This window comes from Anarrhichthys ocellatus, unplaced genomic scaffold (genome assembly GCF_004355925.1).
Source record: "Anarrhichthys ocellatus isolate YVR2014 unplaced genomic scaffold, GSC_Weel_1.0 scaffold16, whole genome shotgun sequence".
NCBI classification, from domain to species: Eukaryota; Metazoa; Chordata; class Actinopteri; order Perciformes; family Anarhichadidae; genus Anarrhichthys; species Anarrhichthys ocellatus.
In genome coordinates this window covers 8,607,745-8,616,892 of record NW_022280046.1, presented here as the reverse complement: position 1 = coordinate 8,616,892, position 9,148 = coordinate 8,607,745, and the positions used below count along the sequence as shown (strand labels likewise).

Sequence of the window (9,148 nt, the reverse complement as noted above, 5' to 3'; positions counted from 1 at the left end):
AACGACACAACAGAACTAACGACACTAACATGACTAACGACACAACATGACTAACGACACAACAGGACTAACGACACAACAGAATTAACGACACTAACAGGACTAACGACACAACAGGACTAACGACACAACAGGACTAAGGACACAAACAACACAACGGGACCAACGACACAACAGGACTAAGGACACAAACAACACAACGGGACTAACGACACAACGGGACTAACGACACAACAGGACTAACGACATAACAGGACTAAGACACAACAGAACTAAGGACACTAACATGACTAACGACACAACGGGACTAACGATACAACGGAACTAAGGACACTAACATGACTAACCACACAACAGAACTAAGGACACTAACATGACTAACGACACAATGGGACTAATGACACAACGGGACTAACGACACAACAGGACTAATGACACAACGGAACTAAGGACACGAACAACACAACGGGACTAACGACACAATGGGACTAACGACACAACGGGACTAACGACACAACAGGACTAATGACACAACGGAACTAAGGACACAAACAACACAACGGGACTAACGACACAACAGAACTAAGGACACTATCATGACTAACAATTTAGTTACAAAAGTCTAAGCTGCAGTGTGGAGACTTTTGTCTGTAGACCTTTCATGGAGTTCAGATTGAAGCCTAAAGAAAAAGGTGTCGGGTGAAAGAACATACTTTAATGCACAGAGTACTTCCTGCTGCCTCCTCAACCCTCTGCCTTTGGGTCCAATCCCTGTTTGAGTATTCCCTGCACCGTGACACAGTCAAGCTGTAGTCCAAAATACAAGAAGTGAACACAAAACAGAAACTGACACAGATACTGGGTTGTAAAATGTGTGAGCAATTCTTAATTAAATAAATGGGTTTATTGAACAGAGCTTTGTGAGCAGTGTCGTGGCAATTTATCTTTAGATGTAACTTGTATAGATTAAACCTGAACATATGCAGACGGCGCCATCTGAACTCACCAAACCCAAATAATAAATGTTATCTAATCAAAGGTATTTCATGTCCGGCTTGCTGTAGCGTCATCCTGATCTCACCACTTAACCCTCTTCCATGGAGACATCAGCACATACTAAGGCTGGGACCTTGGCCCGGATGCCTCGGTAGACGGAGGAGGAGGACGCCTGCAAAGGGGGATAGGGTGCATATATACTCTGTTAAACCTTTTCTCGTGCTTAGACCTCCGTGGGGAAAGAGCTCTATTCAATAAAATACTCAAAGACATTTGAGAGCTTTAACATCACGGTTATTTCTCACAGGGAAATTAATAAGATTCATTTCCACCACAAGCAGGATGTATTTTCAGGTTTCAAAATCTTCACCTAATGTTTTAGAGAGGAGAAACCAGGACACGCTGACTTGCTTCAACCACTTCTCTTCCTGGAATGTATCAAAGCCTGTGTGGTGGCAATTTTGCAATTCCACTTTGACAAAGAGCCACGAGACAAGAATCTCTTACAGTATTGTCACACTCAATGCTCAGAGCATGGGAAACAAAAAAAACGTTAGTTCACAATGCGTGCACCAAGGATAAACTGTTCATTATTTTATACCTAAGAGCTGTCTTGTGCTCGACTCCTTTTCTGTTCATGCTCCCTCCACCCAAAGGTTTTTCTCCTCACAAAACACCCTTATCTGGTTTTGTTGACATGTAGGCACTGTGGCAATTTGCTCCCCTCCAATAAACTATCAGCCTTGGCCTCTCTGATTGTTGCCAATTAGCAAATGCTCGGCTAGCTCTCCAACAGGTTAAGGTTTGACCTTTTTGTTAAAGGTACAGTGTGTAGCATTTATGGGGATCTATTGGCAGAAATTAATATATTATTAAGTATGTTTTTTTCCGTGTATAATCACCTGAAAATATGAATAGCTGACTATGGTAGCTACCATGTTTCTACGGTAGCCGAGATTTGACAAACAAAACACTGGCTCTAAATAGGGCCATTCGTGTTTTCACGTTGGCTTCCAAGTTTCAACCTCACCGTTATGTCGCAAGGTCCTACAAACTAGTTCTTTAATGTTTTCACAAGACCAGTTCTCTCAGACGCACCTTTACCTGGTCCTTCTCCTAGTTTTACTACCTGACAAAATGTTATACTTTCTGTGTCATGCACATTCTATGAACCCTTATATTACATTAATGATACTCTGGTAAACAATCAGAGGTTTATTGCGTGATGGAATGAGTGTTAGATTCAGGAAGGGGTCGAGGGATGAAGGGATGTAAGGATGGGGGTCGAGGAATGAAGGGATGTAGGGTAGGGATAGGGGTCGAGGGATGAAGGGACGTAAGGATGGGGGTCGAGGGATGAAGAGATGTAGGGTAAGGGATGGGGGTCGAGGGATGAAGGGTAAGGGCTGAAAGGGTGTAGGGAAGAAGAAACGAGGAGGGTAGAGAGGGTCGTGGAAAGAAGGTTGGGGAGAGCGACGGGGGACCGTTGGTGTCCGGTGGCTGGCGGGGACGGGGGAATGGAGACTGTAGAGTGGGGGCCATCTCTTCGGAAGGTGGTGCAGAGTCCCCAAAAGACAGCTTCATAAAGATGGATGCCGGTGGGCGTTTCTGATGTCATTCAGGTTGGAACGGCTGTAGGAGAGGTACGCGGGGGGAAGAGGATGGTGTGGTCGGGAATTCCTTGACTTGAAGCTGTGGAGGCGGCGCCAATGTGGAATGAATGGCCGAGTAAACTTGGGGCGTATTCCGTATCTGGCTAAGATATGGTGAAAGTGGAGGTAAACCCGGAACCACGTGGCCTCTTTGCCCGTCTCTGTGATGAACAAGGGATCTTGCGGGGAAATTTGGCTGGCTGAAATCAAGGTTAGTCTCCACATGAACTGCATTATAGACAATGTGACCGTCCTTTATTAATATTGTCTACAACGATGCTATTGTCTGAGTAGATGGCAATGGTCTTTTTGGACCATTCATGCCCCCAAAGAATGGCTGCTACGACTATGGGATATATTTCGTAGATCGCGGAAGAAGGAGTGAGAGAAGAGAATTCAGGCGGCCATGTGGCTGAGAACCACTTGTCACCATAGAGGCGGCAAAGGTGATGGAGGGTAATTGAGCGAGGTCGATGTAGTTACCGGCAAGAATCTGTTGCCTGAGCGTGTGGTGCGGGGTATGATCGAGCGGATGCGACTGGGCGTGCTGGTGGTAATGCTGTGGCTAAAGTGAAACTGGTAGGTGGGGGAAAATAAGTCAGAAGGACGCTGGAACTGGCTGCTGGCGGAGCTGTGGAAAGAAGAGGAGAATTTAAGGTGGGATGGGCAATGCTAGTGGGGGTAGGGGTGGAGGAAGAGAGGGGGATGGCAAAAGCGGGAAGAAACAACTGATGCATCCCTGGGCAAGATACCCAACCCCGAGCTGCTCCCGTCGTTGCGTCATTTACCTAACTGTTCCCTTTTCTTGGAGCGGTCTGTGCAGCTGGGGTAGCCAGTAGAGGTGGGAGGAGTTGGCTGAAGTTGGCCGAGGTGGGTGGGACATGAAAGATAGAAGTAAGAAAAAGGAAAGGCTTTTTTAACAGACAGATGTAAAGGAATGTTGCGTTGGATGATTGCGTTCTCCGGTTGAGAGACTGTCCACTTGGAAAAGTGGGATATGTAGAGACTGTTGGAGTGTCAGAATGGTGAATGAAGGTTGCGGTGGTTTCACCCGTCGTTCGAGTGCCTGGATCTCCGGCGGGTGTGAGAGCGGCGTGGGTCAAGGATGAAGGGATGGGGGTCCTGGGATGAAGGCATGAGGGTCGTGGGATGAAGGGATGAGGGTCGTGGGATGAAGGGATGTGGGGATTAGGGTCATGGGGTCAACGGATGGGATGCCGAAATCCCCCCGGGCTACTTAACATTACGTTTAAATAACTAAACGTTGACTTTTGGTTTCACAACGGGACTTAACCTTAAAATAACTCAGTGTTGATTTTGGTTTCACAACGGGACACGAGCACCTACTCTTTAATACAGCACACATGAGCGTTTCCTGAATTGAAACACAACAGTCTCAGTTTTAATGTAAACGCCGCAGTTTTAAACACATGGTGAACATTGTGAAAAGGGTGAATTACGCAACAAAAGCTACTTGATTAGGTTTAAGAAAAGATCATGGTTTGGGTTAAAATTAAGACATCTGTTAAGTTGCTCAACATGACATAAGTATCACAACATCACAGGAATATAGCCCCCCTGGGTGAAAGTCCAGCGTTTGGTTGACCCATCCATCCTCCCCTCCCAAGAGCTTTACTAGGACTGTGTTGCTCTATAAACTAAGTTACCTGACTTCCGTCTTTGCTTCCATCACAACTACTACGGCCACTAGAGGCGGTAAATTATATAAACGTAAATATGGGTTGTAATATACTGTTTGCACAAATGCACTATGAGGTTGTTTTTTAGATAGGACAGGCTCTGTCATTTCTTTCACACCTGAACCCCGTCCTTCCTCTCCCTGCTCTCAAGCACAGTCATTTCCAGTCAGTCCTCCTGTTTCCTGCTTCCTCCACCCCTCACAGATCTGCAAGTTCACATATGGGTGTAACCAATATGCTGTGACGTGCAAGTGCACACGCCCCATTCAATGCATATCAGTGAACATGAAGAAGTCAAACTATTTGACATTCACTGTCTCTGAGAGGTGAAATGGCACAGCGAGGAATTTCACTGGACCAGGAGAAGCTCTGCTGCTCGATCTGTCTGGATCTACTGAAGCCCCAGTAGATAATAGTAATCAGTGACTATTCCCTGTGGACACAACTACTGTATGAACTGTATCAAAAGCCACTGGGATGAAGAGGATCAGAAGAAAATCCACAGATGTCCTCAGTGCAGACAGGAATTTATTCCGAGGTCTTTCCTGGTGAGAAACACCATGCTGGCAGATTTAGTGGAGGAACTGATGAAGATGGGATTTGAAGCTGCTCCAGCTGATCACTGCTATGCCGGACCTGAAGATGTGGCTTGTGATGTCTGCACTGGGAGAAAACTTAAAGCTCTCAAGTCCTGTCTGCAGTGTGTGGTCTCTTACTGTGAGCAGCACCTCCAGCCTCACTATGAATCCCCTGCCTTTGAGAAGCACAAGCTGATTGACCCCTCTAGCTTCAGGAGAACATCTGTACTCGTCACAATGAGGTGATGAAGATATTTTGCCAGACTGATCATCACTGTATCTGTTATCTGTGCTCCATGGATGAACATAAATGCCACGACACAGTCTCAGCTGTAGCAGAAAGGACTGAGAGGCAGAAAGAGCTCGGGCCGAGTCGACAGAAGATCCAGCAGAGAATCCAGAACAGAGAGAAAGATGTGAAGGCGCTTCAGCTGGAGGTGGAGGCTATCAATCGCTCCGCTGATAATGCTGTGAGGGACAGCGAGAATATCTTCACAGATCTGATCCATCTCATTGTGAAAAGAAGCTCAGATGTGAAGCAGCAGATAGCTGTTATTGTCTGAAGGGAACAGGAAAGCAACAGTGAAGAGAGCATCACACTTCACACAGTTGAGTATGACAACACAGTTACACTCTCGTCTCCCAGGTTCACACAGTAGCATTAACAGTCTTCAGGTCCGGAGCAGACAGAAGTTGACAGGACGATGTTACTGGGAGGGGGAGTGGATTGGGTTTGATGTTTCAGTACCAGTCACATACACACATATGAGAGGAGCGGTCTATGAAAGTGGATTTGGGAACAATGACAAGTCTTGGGCAGTATATTGTTGGAGTGGCGGTTATGAATTCAGACATAACAACATGATAACCTCCCTCTCAGGCCCTCAGTCCTCCACAGTAGGAGTGTACCTGGACCACAGGGCAGGGATTCTGTGTTTCTACAGCGTCTGTGAGACCATGACCCTCCTCCACAGAGTCCAGACCACGTTCACTCAGTCGCTCTATGCTGGACTTTGTGTTGGTTATGGATCCACAGCTGAGCTCAAGTAGACAGAAAGTAGTGGGATGTTTTTCTTCTTCTTTGTTGCTCGCCTCTCTTTGCTCTCATGTTTCTGCACTTCCTGTGACCTGACAATCACCACTTTGCTGTCTTCATGCCTTTGATTATGTGTCAATATTGTTTGTTTCTGAATGTTTTGGTTGAATCATAAGCCTTTTTATCTTAAACAGTTTTTTGCCATTAATATTGAAGATGCTGGTAATATTAATTTAAAGCATATTCGGAAGTATTGAAAGTATGAAGCTACATATATTTTATTGTAAAATAACTGGACAAAGTTTTTTGCCACATATATTTGTCTTGTGGGGTCGTAAACTGAATATGCTTTGAGATTTAGTCACTTGTACAAAGCAAGACATTTTAACCATCACCTTGATGTTAGGTCTTTTGTATTTGCATTGTTCAGCACTTTCTAACTTCATAGACCAAACAATTAATTAATTCATTGTGAAAATGAATTAACTTAACGAAAACCCAAATATACATATTTATATTATCATATTTTAAGTGTCATTATCATCACTTTGATTCTTTTCCCACCGCAGTGATAACATACTGGTTTAACAGACATCGTTTTGATGAAGTAAATTTGTGGATAGAAAGACTGAACTAGTACTATACTAGGATTCACTGATTGCATGTGAACAAAATAAAAAATAAATGTTTCCCCCCCTCAGAAAAGAAAAGTATTTATTTTGAGTTCATTGAAGAAATTCTACTCGAGTTGGAGAGAAGAGAAAGAAAGCGGTGTGCTCCTTATTAATCAACAGTTTTTCTCACTCTGTCCTGAGAAGCAGCAGACATGTACAGGTATATATATATATATCTGTGCTGTTATACTTAAAAATAAAGAGCTGAAAAGTCTACGAAGCTAATCAATATAATTAATGCGGACATATATATATTTGTTTACATGTAACAGTGCCACTGGCTGCGAAGGCCACTTTCCTTAAGTATTAACACATGATAAAAATGATAGCTGTATAAGTGAGCTAAAACGCACAGACACACAAACATACAGAGAGCCTCAAATGCTAGCTCTGCAGTCCTGGGCTGCATGGTCCTGGGCGGTCATTGAAAGCAATGACTGAGTCATTCAGGCGTTTATAACACTAGTTATTGGAATAAAGATGAAAACACAAACCAACTGGACATAATGAGTTTCACATGGTTGTATATCTGCACTTTCAGCTTTATTTTTTTTTTGAATAAGTGTAAGTGAGCACTGACCCCTTACCGGTGTCCCTACATCATGGTGAAGGTAGTCGGCGTGCTGTGTTTGAGTGAAGCAGTACCGCTTTGAGCCTCTGGGTGTCACTGCAGGACTGTGTCTGTCTCCCTCAGCTCTGCTCTGGTTCGCTCACAGCGTGTGGAGTTCAGGTGCAGGAGCTCGCATGGCACAGACACATCTCTAGTGTTTTTTGTTGATTTCAACACTCATCTTTTTCCGTCATATGTTCCCGCATCTTCACCTGACTGTGCACTTCGAGGGCCGTTCAACACTTTTTCCTCTACTCCCTAGCCCCCACTCCCTCAATGAAGAATTCATATATTTTACTGTATTTGATGTTTTTGTGCCTGAGGAGTGTACATCCAGCTGGGCAAAGCCCCACTGGACACATTATATGATTCCTAATTTATTACATGTCTTTGATTTATCGCTTTCAATGTATATGTTTACTTTTTTATCAAAGCAATCCATCTTTTTATACATCCTTGTTGATAGAGCGTCTTCATTCTGCACAAGCTTTGGCATATTTTAGTTTGTGCCTATTTATCTTACTACATTCACACCAAATTGTTATTATATACATATAATATACATACATAATCAATTATTATTATTTGATTATAGTGTTATAAAATATCAAGCATCCATACTTTTTTATCCAGGTGAAATGAGTGAAACATGTGAATCCCTATAAAAAACCTTTTTGTCACTCTATCCATCACTGAAAGTCGAGAGTAAACACCGTGCCAGCTGACTGTTTGTTTTGATTTTTCGTACTAGGCCAGCATGTGTCACCCTGCTAAAGAGTGTGACTCCATCGTACATTCAATTTAATTTCGTCATCTTTACCGTCTTTGTGAGACCGTCACACTTACAGCCATGTGCAATAGACTGTGAGAGAAAGGCCTTCAGATTGTAATCTGTGAATTAGAGTTGATCGTCGCTTTAACAACAGCCATCGATAAAGGTAATGCAGTTCCCGCATGTTGTCTCCTTTCGATGCTAAATTTCTCTCAAATAGAGAGCATGGTATCTGGTAAAATAATGAAAAGACAAACAATAAATGACAAATCCTACAGTTAAAATGAACAAAGGCACTCGAAGAATATGAGCTGACTATGTACACTTCTTATACACAGTCTATGGTTCTTCCCTATAAAAAGACATCAGTTATAAGTCCTTTATCAGGACTTTGTAGGAGTGCCTGATTCTGCAAAAAAAACAAAACAACTGTCTTCAGATTCTGATTTAAAAGTTGCAAAACTCTGATTGGTGCGTGGAAGTTTGTGACATCCCTTTTTTTCCCGCCCACAAAACCCATAAGAAGAGCACAACAAAAACAAAAACAAAAATGCAGAAATCTCTCATATGAAATAACCAAAACTGAGGTCTTTTCAGGGCCTAAGTGAATTTAAGTCAAGAAATAACTTACCTCAAAATCCCTTTTATGTTAACATTCAATGGTTTCTATTGGTTAAAAGAATCCTGCATGAATGGCATAAGACCCCATCGGGGTTTAAAGAGTTAAGATTCTACCCAATTCATCCCTACAGCCAATGAAATGACTGCTGTAACACTGCTAACAGCATGTTAAATCACCTTTTTTTTGTTTTGTTTTTTGGCCGCTATCTCTCAGTTGCTCTGTCAAATCTGCATCAGTTCCACATTGGAGGCCTCCAGGCGGACTTAGATAATGCTCTCCATATTTACAGTGGCAGGAGGATTGGGAGGTTTTTTGACTAGATCCCATTTGTGTGAACCTATTAGCGCTGAGTGCTCTGAGCTCCCTCTGATACGCCTCTGAGATTAGGCAATGGTATTACTGTAAGAGGATCGACTCGCCTCGAGGTGAGGGCCGAATATATAGAGAGAGAAAGAGAGAGGGAGAGAGAGAGAGAGAGAGAGAGAGAGAGAGAGAGAGAGAGAGAGAG

The 9,148-nt window shown here is 43.4% G+C and overlaps 1 pseudogene; it reads left to right on the top strand.

The window, feature by feature from the left end:
* Positions 1 to 4,679: 4,679 nt before the first annotated feature.
* Positions 4,680 to 5,501, top strand: LOC116388069 (E3 ubiquitin/ISG15 ligase TRIM25-like; annotated as a pseudogene).
* The last annotated feature ends 3,647 nt before the right edge of the window (positions 5,502 to 9,148 follow it).